A 19,931-nucleotide genomic window follows, 5' to 3' on the forward strand; every position below is an offset into this window, starting at 1 on the left:
GACTAAATTGCAAATGTTGGACTCCAGTTTATATTCATAATCTGCGACAGCTCAGTTAGATTCTGGAATCTAATGGGTGAAGAAGTATTGATTAACTTTCCATAACAAGGAAATGACATCATTTAATGGACAAAATGTAGGATGTTTCATTCTTTAGGAAAATGTATTAAAAATAGTTTCAGGGTATCAGAGGAAGAAAACATGCTGTTGTGGGGAAAATAAACTGCTTTTCAGTGTTAACAGATACCCCTCTTTGTGTCAGGTATTATCACACCACTGCCAATGATAATTAAATGACTATTTTAACTTACATTTATGGCATTTTGTGGAACATTCAGAGCAACTTACAGTTATCTGAACAGCTAAGGGTTAAGGGCTTTGGTCATGGGACCAACAGTGGCTGCTTGGTGGTGTTGTGATTTCTGATCGTAAGATTCAAGATGGGTATTAAATGATGGGTATTAAATTAAAAAGGTCTGGTGTTTGCAAGGTTTCTATTCTTTGGACAAGTTATTTTTGCAAAACTAAGCACAACAGTATAAAAATGGGTCCATAAGAAGCATAAAACACTGAGGCTGGGTCTGATTTCTTTTCAGCTCACCATGTAGCTTTATGCAGTCTATCAGTGAAATGCTCCTGCCATATGATATTGGAATCCTTTTGACACATCCATAAAAGTTATCACATGCAGAATGAGGGGCTGCATTAAAATAATATCAAGACAAGTTTCAATATTGCAAAGATCAATATTGAAAGTGTGTGATCTGGCGGTCCTTAGGTGGCACTGCTTTTAAAAAACAGTCATGGTTCTGTAATGGAAATCACTGCATGGGCATATTAACAGCTTCAGAATTCATTGTATGTTAACACACTTTGCCATGTCATTCACAAATGTCTATAAATCTCTATAATTCAAAGAAGAAGGTATGCGTGAACATGATCCAGAAACGCTGCCATCTTATCTGGGCCAAAGCTTATTCATAATGTACTGACGTGGAAAACTGTTCTGTGGTCAGAAGAATCAACACTTTTTTACTTGCAATATCTGAAAACATTTAGTGCATCATGAAAAGGAAAATACAACAAAGGACACCCAGAACTGTTGAGCAGGCAGAATCCCATATATTAGACACATATGGGAAAACATTCCTCCCCCAAAGCTTCAGTAACTGGTCTCCTCAGTTCCCAGATGTATACGGGCAGATGATGTGATGCTACAAAGAGGTAAACATGGACCTGTCCCAACCTTTTTTTTTTTTAGCTATCAAATAAAAAATGACCATATTTTTCCTTAAAAATTTATATATTCTTAGTTTCAACATTTGATATGTTTTTTTTTTTTTGTTTGTTTTGTTTTATTGTGAATAGAATATGACTATTGATATTTGCAAATCTTTGCATTTTATTTTTAATAACAGTTTTGTGTCTCAACCTTTTTTTTATATTGTGGTTGTACAGTATGTGTAATAAAATGGAAAATATTCCTTTGAAACCAAAAGGCTACATAAAAAACAACCCAAATGGACCTATGCAAAGGACATTACATGGACTGCAAACATCATTTAGTGCAACAACTGTAACAACGTACACTTTAACTGTAACAGCTAAATCTGCAAATACATTGTCTATATAATAAATACTGTATGTGTAAACATTTGGTGTTGATTTAGCAGTCATTATCTGTGAAAAAGAGTGCACTTAAGGGGTGTGTGTGTGTGTGTGTGTGTGTGTGTGTGTGTGTGTGTGTGTGTGTGAGAGAGAGAGAGTCCTATCTCTTATTGAGGAGTCTGATGGCTTGTGGGAAAAGAAACTGTTACACAGTCTGGCTGTGAGGGCCTGAATGCTTCAATACACAAAAGCACAATTTACACAAAACACAAAAGAACAGATGACAGAATTGTAAGTTTTGTGTTTCTTGGCGGTTTGAACGAAAGAGTTGCAACAGAAAACGAAAGAAAGAACATAGAATTTTAATGGATCATTGTGAAGAAAGGCTTCTGCCTTACAACAATAACTGGTTTAAATCACACATTTAAGCACAGCTGAAGCAAGTGGAGAATTACAATGAAGTGATTGACAGAGACATTGGTGCGCACCATACTGACTTGAACATTTCTCTAAAATGTATAACAAAGGACAGTCACTCCATTTTAATTCCAAAATCTGTGTTTTTTTGTCCATCATAAACCATCCTTTTCCATAGTAACTGTTTTTAAATAGTTGGATCCAAATGTCCACATATAAATAATTGATAATGTTGATCTTGCAAGTAAAATTTTTCCCAGGTCTTTCTAGTGGTTAGGATGCGGCGCTCTCACCGCTGCGGCCCGGGTTCGATCCCCGGTCAGGGAACCGACCCCAGCCACTCTCAGTGCCGGTCCCAAGCCCGGATAAATGGTTAGGGTTGTGTTAGGAAGGGCATCCAGCGTAAAAAACATGCCAAATTAAACATGCGGAGGATCCGCTGTGGCGACCCCTAACGGGAGAAGCCGAAAGAAAGTAGCATAGCATTTATTTGCTTTATTTGGTTCTTTGCACATTTGTTGTGGGCATTTTGGCTGCCACATCTCACTATTATTTATTTACGTACTTATTTATTTGACTTATTTGAATTAAATAAAATTGTGTCACACATACAAAGTTTTTAGATTAGATTAGATTTAACTTTGTCATTGTGCAAGGTATATGTACAGAGCCAATGAAATTCTGTTAGAATCTAACCAGAAGTGCATAAGTGGCCTATTTACAATAAATAATAGTAAAATGAATTACTTAAAGAACCATACTCAGAAGTGTGACACGTGAAAGAAATGCTTGACTGTTCAAAATGTAAACATGTGAATAGAAATGGAATATTAAAAGTAAAATAAAGTATAAAAAGTATAAAATGAATAATAAATGTTAAATGTAAAACACAGCTTCCACATATTGAGGGAGTGAATGAATAAAAAATGGAAGAAAGACATTTGTTCAAGTATGCTGAAATAAGTAAAACAGTAGATCATATCCATAAAAAATGAATATTAAATGTAAAACATACACACACACACACACACACACACACACACATACACACACACACACACACACACACACACACACACACACGCCACTATTAACCTAATTGGTTCTAACAAATGTACAATATTTAGTTAAATTTTTTGATTTCTTTTATTTTATTTAAATCAATTTAATTTGTGCCAGTGTAATCTAAATAATAAATGTATTGCATTAATTTGATTTATTCTGAAATATTATTTAAGCAAGCAGGCATTTTATTTAAAATTGTTTTAAAATGTAAACCGTTGATGTTCACAAATGTTAGTAATAATAATAGTTAATTTAAGACAAATATATATACACATTCACACACACACACACACACACACACACACACACACACACACACACACACACACAGGTGCATCTCAATAAATTAGAATATTGTGGAAAAGTTTTTAATTCAGTAATTTAACTCAAATTGTGAACTTGTGTATTAAATAAATGCAATGCACAGACTGAAGTAGTTTAAATCTTTGGTTCTTTTAATTGTGATATTATTTTACAATTAACAAAAACCCACTCATTCACAATCTTAACAAATATGAATACTTTATAAGAGCAGTCAAAAACCATTTTTAGTGAATTGTTGGCCTTCTGGAAAGTATGTTTATTTACTGTTTATGTACTCAATACTTGGTAGCTGCTCCTTTTGCTTTAATTACTGCCTCAATTTGGTGTGGTATGGAGGTGATCAGTCTGTGGCACTGCTGAGGTAGTATGGAAGCCCAGGTTTCTTTAACAGTGGTCTTTAGCTCATCTGCATTTTTTGGTTTCTTGTTTATTATTTTGCTCTTGACTATACCACATAGTGCCTCTATGGGGTTCAGGTCTGGTGAGTTTGCTGGCTGGTCAAGCACACCAACACCATGGTCATTCAACCAACTTTTGGTGCTTTTGTCAGTGTGGGCAGGTGCCACATCCTGCTGGTAAAATAAATCAGCATCTTTAAAAAGCTAGTCAGCAAAAGGAAGCATGTAGTGCTGTAAAATTTGTTGGTACACTTATGCAGTGACTTTGGTTGTCAAAAAACACAGTGGACCAACACCAGCAGATGACATTGCACCCCAAATATTACAGACTGTGGAAACTTAACACTGGACTTCAAGCAACTTGGGCTATGAGCTTCTCCAACCTTCCTCCAGACTCTAGGACCGTAGTTTCCAAATGAAATTCATCTCATCTCCCTTGCTCTCATTTGAAAAGAGGACTTTGGACCACTGTGCAATAGTCCAGTTCTTCTTCTCTTTACCCCAGGTAAGACAACACTGATGTTGACTGTGGTTCAACAAGAGGAATATGACAACTGTAGCCAAATTCCTTGACACGTCTGTGTGTGTTGTGGCTCTTGATGCCTTGACCCAAGCCTCAGTCCATTCCTTGTAAAGTTTACCCAAGTTCTTGAATAGATTTTGCTTGATGAGGGGATCTTTTTCTTCCACACTTTTTCCTTCCACTCAACTTTCTGTTAACATGCTTGAATACTGCACTCTGTGAACAGCAGCTTCTTTAGCAAAGAATGTTTGTGGCTAACCCTAACCCTAACCCCCTCCTTGTGAAGGGTGTCAATGATTGTCTTCTGGACAACTGTCAGATCAGCAGTCTTCCCAATGATTGTGTAGCCTAGTGAACCAAACTGAGAGACCATTTTGAAGGCTCGGGAAACCTTTGCAGGTGTTTTCAGTTGATTAGCTGATTAGCATGTCACCATATTCAAATTTTTTGAAATTGCAAATTGGTGGGTTTTTGGTAAATGTGAGCCAAAATCATCACAATTAAAAGAACCAGACAGAAGTCCACATTTAAAATGTTCCAGTGTGATTTCTAGATTTCTAGTGTTTCTAGGTGTTTCCTGGATTATTTGTTTGTTTGTTTATTTATTAATTGATTTATTTAAGTTTTTTTTTTGCTCCCAGTCCTTGATCCATGATTCAATTCACTGCATTTCAATGTTATTTGCATAGGGCTTCTAAAAATTTTACAAAACAGCTGTAATATATAGGTTAATAATTTATAGGATGTGTGTACTCGCCACTGACTATTACAGTGACCGAGAAATGCAAAACACATTAACAAATCCGAAAACAAAATAAATTAGAAAACACTAACAAATCCAAAAACAAAAAAAACAAATTAACAAATCCAAAAAAACAAAATAACAAATCCGAAACACAACAACAATTCCGACAAACCGGAAAAGGTAGGTATAGTTTGTGAATGGAAACTTACCGATCATTGTACAAGTGTTCCATTTACAAACTATACCTACCTTTTCCGGTTTGTCTGAATTGTCATTGTGTTTTTAGATTGGTTATTTTGTTTTCGGATTTGTTACTGTTTTCTAATTTCTTAATTTGTTTTCTGATTTGTTAATGTGTTTTGCACTTCTCGGACACCATAGACTATGGAATATTGTGTGCCTGTTGCTTTTGTCAGTGGCAAAGGGTTTGCCTTATCATTCATTGCAAATTTTTTTTAATTCATGGCACGTTGTTTCGAGTGACTTACCCATGGCATTGTGATCGTACAGGCTGCGTGGGGCATGTCTACATAGTCCTGAAGTGGGATTCCATGTCATTGTAATTATTTCCTGGCCAGCAGCCTTTGGAAAACCCAGTGGTTCTGTAAAGTGTAAACTGACCAATTGTAAGGTGACCTTGGGTGTAAGAAAAATGCTAAAAAATATATAAATTACTTTAGTTATAATATAAATTTTTAAAATACCATAGGTTTTAAGGTTGTTGTGTAATTACAGTGGCTCTGGAAGATAATGATTGCTAAATATTAATCAATTTTTCACATTTCCCTGCTGCATGATTTTAATTTAGAGTTAATTTTCCTGAGATCAGCTGTACCACACATTATGATGCCAAATGTTTTCAGACACCTGTCAGTCACATTTATATGTTCTTGTTGAGCAGCTTTTTCCAAATTTTGTCCCTCACATGTTTGCTGTTACAATAATCAGTACTCTTTTGCAAAGGCTTGCCACTTGCATGTACAGTAGTGTATTTATTCTTGTATTTACCCCTCTCTTTCTGGGAAGGGTTGGATGCATCCCAACTGTGTAGTTGTACCCCTGCAAGGCGTTTGGCCAGTCGTTTGATCTGGTTATGTTAAATAAGATTAATAGTTTATAGTATTGCAATTAAATGTTTTACCATTCTTACTGACATATTTGTAAGGTTTATAAATATTCAGTATTTCTGATACAAACAAAATTGTAATTTATATACAAAATAATATATATAAATATCAAAACTATACATTTATTTTATCATTTGTGTTAGGGCCATGATATCTGTGAGCAAGATGGTAAATTATGGAATGGTGGAATTAGTTTAAAAGAGTGAAAAGGAAGAAAAATGTCTAGTATATGAGCCCTTCAGGGTCCTCCTGGTTCAGCTGCTTCACTGAGCTGCAGTGTTGTTGGCTTTGTTATCTTTAGTCCACTGTTTGCTCAGGGATTCATGCGCTTGCTCTGACAAAACAAGTTAACGCTGTTGTCACCCTCTACAAATTGCTACATTCCATTGCTGAGCCTCGTCGGATTCCCAATATCCACAATGTTCTTTCCTTGCTTTACACCTCTGGTGGTTACTGGCTGAGAAGATATTTGCCTATTTTGCTGTAGACACTTTAAAAATGGAATTTGGAGTATGAGGACTTGATAGAAGTAATTTTTTTCTGTACTTCTTGTGGTGTGATTCCTGGCATTTCTTTGAAAAATTCATTTGCAAAAGAACAACATTTGGTAAGGGGTCGGGGAAGCATCATTTTGGCGATGTTATTTTGGTGTCATCAGCATAGCAGTGCAAGCTAACTCCAAGTTTATGAATATTTGTACCCAGAGGTAACATTGATGTGGGAAAGCAATAGTCGTAGAGCAGAAAAACAAAGCTGAACATTTGTTTGCATGAAGAATATGCCAGTGTGTTTATACTTATCACATGTTTATTGCAGCACACTGAAATTATTTCTTTGTATATCCCAGTGATGGTAAAATTCCTCCACAGTAATGTCACAGACTCATTGGCAGTTATAGCAAATGCTTGATTGCAGTGGTTGCCAAGGGTGGAACAACTAGTTATGAGGTTTAGGGGCAATTACTTTTTATGTAGGGCCAGACAGGATTGGATATCATTTTGTTTTTCTTAATAAATAAAAACATCATTTAAAAACTGTATTTTGTATTCACGAGCATCAAATGCAAATAAATGCACATACACAAAACAGCTATTTTAGTATTTGTAGCAAATAGTGGCCACTTCCAACTCCACCACCATCATCAAGTTTGCTGAAGACACTGTTGTGGTGGGCCTGATCTCCAACAATGACAAGACGGCCTACCTACAGGAGGTTAAAAACCTGAAGAGATGGTGCAAGAAGAATAACCTTCTCCTGATCATCGGCAAGACTAAGGAGTTGATCGCAGACTTCAGCACGAAGCAGGAGCGGTCATACCAACCGCTAAACATTAGCGGGACCCCAGTGGAGAGAGTGGACTGTTTCCGGTACCTAGGTGTTCACATCACACAGGACCTGTCTTGGTCCTGTCACACCAACACCCTGGTGAAGAAGCCTGGCAGCGTCTGTACCATCTGAGATTCTTAAGGGACTTTAAACTTCCCACTCAGGTGCTAAAGACTTTCTACACCTGCACTATTGAGAGCGTCCTGACAGGAAGCATCACATCCTGGTTTGGGAACAGCATAATGCCGGACAGGCGAGCCCTCCAGATGGTGGTGCGGTCAGCTGAATGTACCATCCCACCGAGCTCCCTAAAATGCAGGACATCTACAGCATGCAGTGCCGGACCAGAGCCAGGAAGATTGTGAAGGACCCCAGCCATTCAAACAATGGACTATTTTCTTTGTTGCGTTCAGGGAATCGCTTCCGTTCCTTTAGGGCAAACACAGAGAGAATAAGGAGGAGCTTCTTCCCGCAGGCCATTCGGAGTTTAAACCAAGAAACACCCAGGATCTAAAACGGGTCCACTCTCTCCATTTTTTCTGCACAACTTTTTTGCACTACGACACTATAATCTCTGGACTGTCACTTTAACTTTCGACTTGCACAGCACGATGCACTTTATACCACACCATACCGCACACGGTCACTTCAAGGACAATCACGTTAATCATCTTAAATTTGACTGTTTACTGTTTTACATATGCATCCATGTTTATACACATTTTTTCACGTATATATCTTCATATATTTTATATAGTTTATACTTTTTAATTTATCTTTTACGCTTAAATGCCGGACCGTCATAAAAAGCATTTCACTGCATGTCGTACCCTGTATGTATGTGTATGTGACAAATAAAAATAGATTTAATTTGAAATAAATAAATACTTTCCACATGTAAAATGTAAAGTGATCTTCAAACAGCAGAAACGAAAACACTACATCCGTCACACTAGTTTTTGTCTGTTAGTCAAATATCGTAATGAGTCGAATTAGATCCATTGCTATAATTATTAAAAGTTATAAAATTCATACTTTTGGCTTTATAACTCACATGCGTATCTTTAAAACTTTTGAGCTTCTGGCAAAATGTACTTTGCACCAATGTCCATACCTCACAAACTTAAACTAATAACTCAAATACATAAACTTGTATATATAAAAACATTACCCGTAAATTACTCCATGACATGGTCCTGATTTGGAGTAACATCAGTCTGGGCAGCTCCTGCATCAGTAAAAGATCACATAGAAACTGTCTTCAGCATCGCTCTGCCATAGTGTCATCTGTTCCTCTGGAAATCATGGACAATACTTGAAAACCATCTCTGTTTTCAGCAAAAATTGCACCTAAAGTAATAGAGTTGAGAGCTGCAATTAAGGTAGAGAAGCTTGGGGTATTGAGTGTGTAGTGGCCATCCTGGTAAAAAAAAATATTGCAGATAACATCACTTAAAGCTTCAAAGGCATTTATGACCATCCCAGGCAGACAGAAATTGGAGTGTATATGATGTCTAATTGTCCTTTCTAACCCTTTGTTGAACTTTCTGGATGTGGTTAATGTTTCGTGTAGGAAGGGTCATGATGTAATGGTAAAAGTTCCTACACCAAACCAGACAAGCAAGAAACCTACAGTACTGATGTGAATTGGAAACTTAAGAAATTTGTATTTTATTGCTATTCGACCATATTCTATTCTACATTCACTTCTATGTTATACTAATTGTATATGTCTTTCTTTTTTTTATTTTATTCTTATTCTTTGTATTTATTAATCCATTTTATATAAAAGCATTTCACTGCACTTCATGTTGTGTGTGTGTGTGTGTGTGTGTGTGTGTGTGTGTGTGTGTGTGTGTGTGTGTGTGTGAAACAAATGCAACCTACTGTATAACAAAATGAAGCAAAAAATTATAAAAACCAGACCTTTTTTTAACCCCTAAATAATGTACTAATAAAGTCATCCCCCTCCCACATCTCAATTCCTCTCTAAACTGAACCCACATTTGCTATCAGAATTCATAATCATAGGAAAGGATACACCATATTTTCATTTCCAGTTTGCTCGAGAGTTCCATACATACATTTTCATTTCAGTGTCTGTTCACGCCGGCATCAGCGGAAACAGCCGCCATTACAAAACCACACGCAGGACTCCAGCACGCAAAGATAGAGGACATTGCCTGCATTCCCTGCTGACAGCTCATCAAAAGGAGCACAAATGTGAGGTTTGCCAGGGGAAAAAAGGAGGACAGGACACATGCACTAATATCATCTTTGTCACACATTTTCCAGAAGAAGGTTAGCAGCTGAGCTGAAGTCTATCATCACATGCAGTGATAAAATATGCAAAGCACTACGAATATGCTAATCAGCACCTCACTTAATTCTCTCTCGCTTTTAATTTCTTTCTATTTGCTTTAAACATATATATATATATATTATATAAATATATATATATATATATATATATATATATATATATATATATATATATATATATATATATACACCTCAGGGACTCGCATCTCATTTGCATAATTAGCATTGTATCATTTATTCAAGATGTGTAATATTAAGATAATCTTTCAAAAATGAACACTGGTTTGATTTTGTTGTACATGATAGATAGATAGATAGATAGATAGATAGATAGATAGATAGATAGATAGATAGATAGATAGATAGATAGATAGATAGATAGATAGATAGATAGATAGATAGATAGATAGATCATCATTCAGAGCAAATTACATCAGGAAAAAGTGATTTATTTATATATATATTTATTAGTAAATGTGCTATACTTTTATTCTGTAGAAAGTGACCAATAGTTTGTGACCACTATTTTAGTTGTGGATTGATTTCTCCTCGCAGAACTGTTTTTCACGCTGCTACAGCACGTAAATATGACGAATCACAACACTATAGACACCAAAGCGTGTCCTGAGATTCACACAGAATACAGATTAACATGGCAGAGGTAGAGCTGCATCTTCCTAGAGACACAACCAGAGTAGAATGTCTGTTTTATTTATTTTTTATTTTTGGCTTTTCAAAGACCTGTTTTGTAAAAGGGCCATGCATTAGAAGTGAGAAGGCACTTAATTAAATCAATGATTTGCTGTTTGTCCGAATCAAAGAAATGTAAGTGAACAATCTGTACTATATTGAATTGCATAGCACATTTTTTTTTTTTTCGATGCCTCAAATTGCATTAAATCCCATCCCGAAATTAAATCGCACTGCATCAAAATAGGGGTAAATCATATCATATCACACTGGTAGCTGCTTCATATGTATCATTAATATATTATATCGTTGGCTGTGCATCGAGATGCGAATCACATCGGCTTCAGTTATGGAGATGCACATCACTTATTTCTATATAATTCTATCTATCTATCTATCTATCTATCTATCTATCTATCTATCTATCTATCTATCTATCTATCTATCTATCTATCTATCTATCTATCGATGTGCACATGTGTACAATTAAATACATTTACCCTTTTTTTTAAATATATATATATATATATATATATATATATATATATTTTTTTTTTACATTAAGTAACTTTTTGTTGGAACTTTTGAGGTCTCAGAGTCATAAATATGTAAAGGGAAAAAAAAAAAAAAAACTAAAAAGATTGATGTGAATCTTTTAGACACATGTGATTGGTCAGAGATTGCACCAGAGTAAATGCGTGTTGTTCTATAATATTACTAATATGGAACCTGTAATGAAGATTGACTGTCAGCTTGGTCGAGTCCATGTCTCAGATGTCTTTTAGAGCTCAAGTGATCATGCGGATAAAATGTATCGAAGGGGTTTATAATGGTGTTGCTGCTATCAATGAAGACTGCTGTCAGTTTCACTTTGTCCTGAACATCATTCAAAGCTTAAATGATTCTTGAGCTCCAGAAAAGATTAAAGTCAGGTGATTACAGAGCCTTTGAGGGCAGGCTGGTTCCACTTCAAGACTTTTCCTTTAATCTTCATGCATCATTTATTTGTCTTGATGAATCCCACTGAGATTCGAAACTCTCATAAACTCACAAAGAAATAAATGTGACGACGGCGACATCGATAACAGATTTACTTATGATCTAATCAGTTTGAAGTAATTATTTTAATTCCACTTAAAGAATAAAACCTTTTATTACACTGAGAGTTTGTTTAATATTGTTTGAACACACACTATTAAACTCAACCTAACAACTATTCAGTTGATCACCTCAACAATGCAGTGGTGAAACTAATAAACGGACATTCGGTGTCAAACAGATGAAGAAAAACTCCCTTGAGAGGAACCTGACCTCAACATTATTGCCACTGGTTCGCTTATTAAGAATAAAATTATAGAGGATATTTTATGACACTTATTGATTTACAATTTATTTAGTTCTGTAAAGCTGCTTTGGGATAATGTCCTGTGTTAGAAGTGCTATACAAAAATATATATAAATGAAGCTATTGATGTCAAATAGTGGTATTGCTTGGATGAAAAGCAGTACTTTGAGGATTTTTAAAGCGGATATTACACTTGCTATAAAATATAAAGACATTTTCCTGGTAAATGGGACAGAACATTGCTAGGTACTAAACACAGTAGGTGGGATAATATCATGAAATATTGGGCAGAAGGCACTTGGGTAGAGAAGTGGTTTTTATATTACTGCACACTTCAACTCAAACTGTTAGACTACATCAGGCCTTGTCTATTAAGGCATTTCATTATTGCAGTTTCACAAAGGAATAAATGAAATGTTTGTTATTAACACCAATAAGCCATTCCATCATTTAAGACCCAAAATAGTGTTTTATTTTTTCTTACTGTAGAACATAGAGAGTGGATGAAAAAACTCTCGCAGTAGTGACTATTTGGACATGATGATAATGATGATCTGCATGTATACACAAAACTTTAGAATATGGTGCAGGTCTCCAGTTAATATAATCGGAAAGGCGAGTTGGTGAAGCATGTGTTATTGATAGAGGGATACACTATATGGGCAACATTTTTTGGACACATGGCTATAAGACTTCTATGTGCTTTTTGAACATCCCATTACTATTCCCTAGTTATACCCAAAGCAGTTCAATAGGATTGAGTTCAGAGAAGGTCACTCAAAATATTCCACTCCAAACCATATTGTCTTAGAGCTTGCATGGCACACAGGGACATTGCCATGCTGAAACATGTCTCCTAGTTTAAGTGACTGAAATATGTAATGCTACTGCATATATACAATTATGTTCCCCCAAGTATGTGGTAACAGTTTAGAAAAGAAGCTCATATGGCTTGGAATGTGAGGTGTCCCATACACTGTATCACAATGTGAATGCTCATTTCATTTACTGTTCTTGTATTTCATTATTTTACTTACTGTGACAGATGCAATTACAGGTAGTATGTCTTAAATACAAGACGGGTGAGGCAGATTTAAAGTCAAACAGGAAAACAGACTCAGTCTTGGTATAGTTACAGTAGGTACAATCGTCTCTCCAGATTTTATTTATTTAGTAATGATTTCTCTACAAATTGGCATCTTATTTTCTCAGAAGAGCCATGTATATGATTTATACAACCACTACTAGACATCAGTCACAGCTACATAGATCAGCATCAGAATCATCTTTATTGTCAAGTTTCATGGGTCGCATGTATAAGGAATTTATAAGGAATTTGTGCTGGTGCAATAAATATATAAAATCTAGAAAAATAAGATAAATAAAGAAACAAACATTAACTATACAGTTTGTGCAGGGTATATAAAGTGAAGCAGTGCAAACCCCAGACCTCAGCGTCCACTGAGACTGTAAACAAATGAAGGGGAAGTGAGGCAGCACAAGTATCTGTCTGTCTGTCTGTCTGTCTGTCTGTCTGTCTGTCTGTCTGTCTGTCTGTCTGTCTAGCAAGGATGAGTGGAATTATTAAACAAGAACAGAAATACACATAGTTGGCTACAAACAGTGTTTGAGGGCTGTGATATTTTTTAAAAAGCGTAATAGTATAAGTTCTGATTCAGTAGAATGTGCAAACCTGTACACATGCCACAACTAATCAAGACCAGAATACTAAAGTTCAAATATAAATTGCTTGTGCATGTGCAGAAAATATTTTTTTGTTTGTTTGTTTTTTTCAGTGTGGTGCAAAATCAATAAAAAGATGTAAATTTGCCAGAGGTGCACAAAGAATTTGCATGCAACCACATATATTGTTGTTGTGTTTGGATCTGTTACTGTGTATTTCTAACCAGGAGCTGAAGCCTAAAGTCTTCACTTGGTTGTATTATGAGCTAAAGAGGTTCAAGGAGCTACTGACTCCTGATTATGCGTCATGCTCTGAGGGGTAGAGGATGAAATTGGGTCATGCTGAGGTAAAAAATGAGGTTCAGAAGATCACCATGGCTATTCTAATAAACGTGAATCAGATCGTTCTAGCTGACAATGGAGGAGAGTTAGTGGACTTAGTGTTTTGGTCATTCTCAAAGCACTATTATATAGGTCATGCCTCTAAAACAGTATCCTTTCAAAAGTTTATCTAATTTCTACTATGAAGACTAGGAAGTCTTTTTTTTTTTGACCAAACATGCAGGAACATACGCCCTGCACACAATTTAAATTCAATGCTAAACTTTGACCAAGAAATTCAACTCAACTGTGATGGAATTTAATTATGCTTTCAATTTACTATTTTGACACAATACATTTTTTGGGGGAATTTTATATTAACATTAACGGCATTTGTGAGACAGCTTTATCCAGAGCGACTTACAACTGAGCAGTTGAGGGTTAAAGGTCTTGCTCAAGGGCCCAGCAGTGGCAGCTTTGTAGTGCTAGATTGATCCAGAGTCCATTGCCTTAGCCACTAAGCTACCAGCTCCCAATAATAATAATAATAATAATAATAATAATAATAATAATAATAATAATAATGATAATAATAATATTATAGTAATTAATAATAAAAACACCATTTTATTAACTTGTAAATATATATTATATTATTATTAAATCAATTAATGTGTTAATTCAATGCACAACGCTGTAAATATAAAACCCAGACGAATACATTTTAGTGTAACATAATGCACACTTTACCTGGACATTTCCCCTCCACACCACCAGAGGGCACTCTTCCTTATAGTTAGGTTATTTTTCTATTTTTCTTTTTGGTTTTCATTAAAAAAAAAACCATTCAAACACATATATGGTTTTCACCCTGGGCACTTTTGCTGCAGATTAAATCCGTGTGTGATTAGTCCCAGCACCCCATGCAGCATCAGGTTTCAGTTAGATTTTTGTATACTAGTGCAATTATGTGCAACAGAGTGAACAGCATTTGTGTCTATGTGCATTGCAAGACATAATTAATCATATGTATAAGAAAATGATCTTCCTGACGCTTATTTAGGGAGACAGCTGACTGCTAAAACTTGCTGTTACAAGCATGTTGTGGAAACTAATAATTTAGATGTCTATAACAAATGTGCAGGTTATTTCTATATTATTTGGCATACTAGGCATGTGCAAGTTCAGAATCATACATATCTCATACACACCTCTGTTTTATTAAAATTCTATATTGCTTGTGTGACTCTCATATGATTTCTGAATAGCACGTCCATCCAGTGTAATGGCTGGGGTTTGAATACTGATGTGTACAATTTCAGTGTTACATCTTCACTGCACACATGCATCTCGTCTCCAAATACAACCACATCGGAATGAGAACTGATGCCAGAACAGGAATAAGTTCTCTTTTTGGATTTTCCATGATTAGCAAATACTGCAAAATAACAGAAGAAATCATTGAATATTTATTGATAAATTCTGATCCTGACGAGCTTGTAGCTCTTAGTGTCAGGACCCGGTAGAGTATCATGTCTACTGTACCAATCAGAAATCCCAATTTTACCCCAAACACAGAAAATCAGCTTGGATTTGTAAGAAACTATTCGGTAGAATGAGAAAATGTTTGTATTAGTCATTACAGTATGCTGCCACTTCATATACTATAACTTCTTTTTTAGCAGGTGCATTTGCAATCTCATAAAGACAAGCTGCATGGTTCTGTCCTCAATTCTCAAGCCGAGCTCATTCAATCTCTAAGAGCTGCATCTGTGTGGCAATTTCCTGCAGGATTTAGGAGTCAAGCTGCAGAATCTACACTGTAAACTTGAGATGCTGTGGTGAGATTGTCAGTTTTTTTTTTACTAGACACCAAACACTGAATTCAATGTATTCTATATCTGCATCTTTACTTTTAAATTAGATTTTTTTCTTCATATGGCATATATTTAGCATATCAGCCTTGCATTAACGTGCCTGTTAAATCTTTTTTTTTTTTAAGAAAAATTTTTTTTTTTACAATTTTGAGGTCTCAAAATTATACAAATAAAAAGTTTCCACTATTTGAACAGGCAAAAAAATTGTGGACATTCTGAAGAACAGAAGGTGGAAGCTTAATGGTTTGGGGTTGTTTTGGAGCAGGGAAGGTTGGTGTCAGGAATCCACCTGCCACGCCCCCTTCGGTGGCTATCATTGCCTCCGCTTCCTTGAAGCTCACGGCTTCAATTGTGCACACCTGGGACTTGTTTGGCACTCATCCCCAGCTCTTATTTAAACCCCTCAGTTCCACAAACTCACCGTCCGTTATTGTTCGTGTATGTTGGTTCATGTGGGTTCGTGTTGCGTATCCCTATACATTCCTTCTGTTTCAGACTCCGCAATCCCTCCACGGCTGCGCTTTCTTCCCAAAGCGCACCCCGGATTTTTCCCTGCACTTCCTTTCTGTTTCGGACTCCACACTTTCTTCCCAAAGCACACCCCAGATTTATCCCTATCCTTCCATGCGTTCGTCCCCAGACATTGTGGACCTCGCCACTCCAGGGCGTACCACGGATATTTCCCTGGGGATTTATGTTGGACTGCCGTGTGCGTATGCTGGTGTGTTTTGAGTGCATATCTCTTTGTTTTTCATTAAACCACTGTGAACTGCACTCCGGCTTCTGCCTCCGCTTTCGTTCGCCGCATAACAGAATAACGAACCCCTGAAAAGGAATATAAGGACAGAAAAATGGGGGCGGAAAAAAAAAAAAAAAAAGAGAAAAGGACATGATCGGATTACCGGCGTGAACTGGACCTCGTAGGAAGGATCGGCTCTGCCGCGATAAAGCGGCAGCCAAGCTCCGCCCCCGGAAATCTGCTACAGTTTCAAGCGGATCATGTTCGGCAGCACCACGCCCCCGTGTTGACGTCATGGATTTCCCGGCTTGCTTCGCTGGCGACAGAGCTGAATGGGGTGGATTTTTACGGAGCGTGGGTGAATACATGGAGTAGAATTCGTCCATCTACCCGACGGAAAGAGCAAAGATCATGCTCCACATTTCACTACTGTCTGGGGAATCCCTCTCTCTTGCCAGTGAGTTGTGGAGTGCGGCTGGAGGCGAGTTCGGCTCATGCGCCCGGTTCATCCAGCTTCTCACCAGGGAACTCGGTATGATACCTCTCCCCTGCTTCCGAGAGCGCCGTTCCACACCAGAGTTTGCAGGAGAGCTCCACTCCGCCCCAGGACCACCAGGAGATCTCCACCCTGCTCCAGGCCCTCCAGGACGGTTTCCCTCTGCCCCAGGACCTCCTGGAGATATCCACCCTGTTCCAGAACCTCCGGGATGGTTCCGCTCCGCTCCAGAAAGTCCCCGAGAGCTCCTCTCCGCTCCAGGACCTCCAGAAAGGCTTCAGGACCTCCAGGAAGGCTCCATCCCGCTCCAGGACCTCCAGGAGAGCCCCGTTCCACTCCAGGGTCTCAAGGAGAGCTCTGCCCCACTCCAGGACCTCCAGGAGAGCTCAGCTCCGCTCCAGAGTCCCCAGGAGAGCTCAGCTCCACTACAGAGCTCCTCAGGGATGCTGAACCGCCGCCTGGCTGCGAGAGGGACGTCGAACCACCGCCAGACCACGAAAAGGAGGGCAACAGCTCACTCCACAGTCTCCCTGAAGGCGACGGCTCGCCACACAATCTCCCTGAAGGTGACGGCTCGCCACACAGTCCCCCTGAAAGCGGAGCCACATCTCAGAGCTCCTCTCCAAGCGACGTCTCATCCCAGAGCTCATCTGAAGGTAACGTCTCGTCCACAAGTCACACTGGAGGTGACATCAAGCCTCCAGATGCATGTAAGGACAGTCTGGCGGCCCCAAGGTCCTCAGAGAGCAAAGACACCAGCCCAGGTCTTGGTGGAGGCACCACCGCTCGGCTGGACCTCTTCGAGGGTGAAGCAGTGGGTGAAGGCCCTGTGGAGAGCTCCATCGTCGCCAAAAACTCCTCTGACAGCCACAGGCCATTTCCAGAGCCATCCGATCGTGGTGCAACCCCACTGACCCAAGCTCCTCTGCTGACAACGTCCCGCATACACGCTTTCCTGAAAGCGACATAAGGCCCGTGAGCTCCTCCCAAGGCGACGTCTCGCTCCCGAGCTCCTCCCAAGGCGAATTCTTGCTACCGAGCTCCACTCAAGGCGACGTCTTGCCTCCAAACTCCCCGGAAGGCGATCTCACTCCTATGAACTCTGCGAAGGGCATCGCTCTGTCCTTGAGCTTCACCAAGGGTGTCGTTCCGCTCCTGATCAACATAGAGGGCGTAGCTCGGCCTCCGATCCCCGCTGACAAGGTTGTTTGGCGCCAGGACTTGGCTGAAGGTGTGATTCATCCTTGGGTCTCCGTGGAGGGCGTGGCTCGGCCTCTGTTCTTCATCCTGGGCGTCGCTCTGTCTATGGTTTCCTTCCAGGGGGTCTTCCAGCCCGTAAGCCCTGCCGAGGGTCTCGCTCCGTTCCAGACCTTTCTGGGTGACATTGATCAATTCCAGGCCTCCGTGGTGGACGTCTCTCCGCCTCCAGTCTCTGCAGAGGGTGTTGCTTCGCTCCAGGTCTCCACTGAAGGCAACGCTTCGCTCCTGGTCTCCGCTGAGGGCATCACTCCGCCTCCAGCCTCCACGGAGGGCATCACTCTGCCGCTAGTCCCCGCTAAGGGCGTCGCTCCGCTGCAGGTCTCCGTGGGGGACGTCTCTCCGCCTCCGATCTCCGCCAAGGGCATCGCTCTGCACCTTGTTGCCGTGGGGGATGTCTCTCGGGTTCCGGTCCCCGCTAAGGCCGTCGCTCCGCTTCTTTCCTGACCTCCACGTTGGGCGGGGCTCCGTTCCAGGTCTCTGCGAAAGGCGTTGTTCCGTTCCGGGTTTCCAGAGTGGGCATCGTGTCCACGGGGGCATCCACCTGCCATGCCCCCTTCGGGGGCTGTCATTGCCTCTGCTTTTTTGAAGCTCACGGCTTCAATTGTGCACACCTGGGACTCGTTTGGCACTCATCCCCAGCTCTAATATAAACTCCTCAGTTCCACACACTCACCGTCCGTTATTGCTCATGTATGTTGGTTCATTTGGGTTCGGGTTGCGTATCCCTATACGGTTCTTCCGTTTCGGACTTCACAATCTCTCCATGGCTGCGCTTTCTTCCCAAGGCGCACCCCGGATTTTCCCTGCACTTCCTTTCTGTTTCGGACTACACACTCTCTCCACTCTTTCGTTCGCCGCATAACAGATGGAAACTTATTTGGGATGAAAGGAATCTTGATCCAACATGGATACCATTTGATACCTCTACCACCATACAAATTCCATCTGGACTGCGACTAATTGGGACCAAATTCACTGTACAACAAGATAATATCTCAAACCATATGTCTAAAGTTTGTAAGTTTTATTTATAGAGCAAACATTTAGCTGAAGTGTTAACGATCATGGAATGGCCTGCCCAGACACCACACCTAAATCCTATTTAACTGCTCTGGGATGAACTGGATTGCAAGGTTGGACAGGAATCTCCAACTAGTGAAGAACACATTTGGCAAGTTTTATTAGAGGCATGAAAAAGTATTTTAGTTGAATTCTTACATCAACCCACTGCACCAACATTCTCAAACATTTGTTTTAATTTGTTGTAAAACTGTTCATTTGTACCTGCACAGTGTTTCATAACTTTTGCACCATAACCTTATTACTTCTTTTAATTGATTTGCTAAACTGGTGTATTTCACCATCTTTGTATGTGTATTTCGGTAGTGCGCAATCAAATTAAACCTAATCTAAACTTGATAGCTTATAATTTATAACTGATTTATTTTACTCGAGTGTCAAGGCAACTCTTATATCAGACAATGGCTGGCAAATCATTACAAAAAACAACTTTTTACATGAAATTTAACTCTCATGAGCTGTTAGAAATTATGAAACCACAGCATAACTACTGATCTACGATTCGAAATGTTGTAAAATTCTGAAGTAAAGCATCATATCACACCACCATATTGTATATCATTTTCTTGTACAGCACATCTTGAT

This window comes from Silurus meridionalis, chromosome 1 (genome assembly GCF_014805685.1).
Source record: "Silurus meridionalis isolate SWU-2019-XX chromosome 1, ASM1480568v1, whole genome shotgun sequence".
NCBI lineage: Eukaryota > Metazoa > Chordata > Actinopteri > Siluriformes > Siluridae > Silurus > Silurus meridionalis.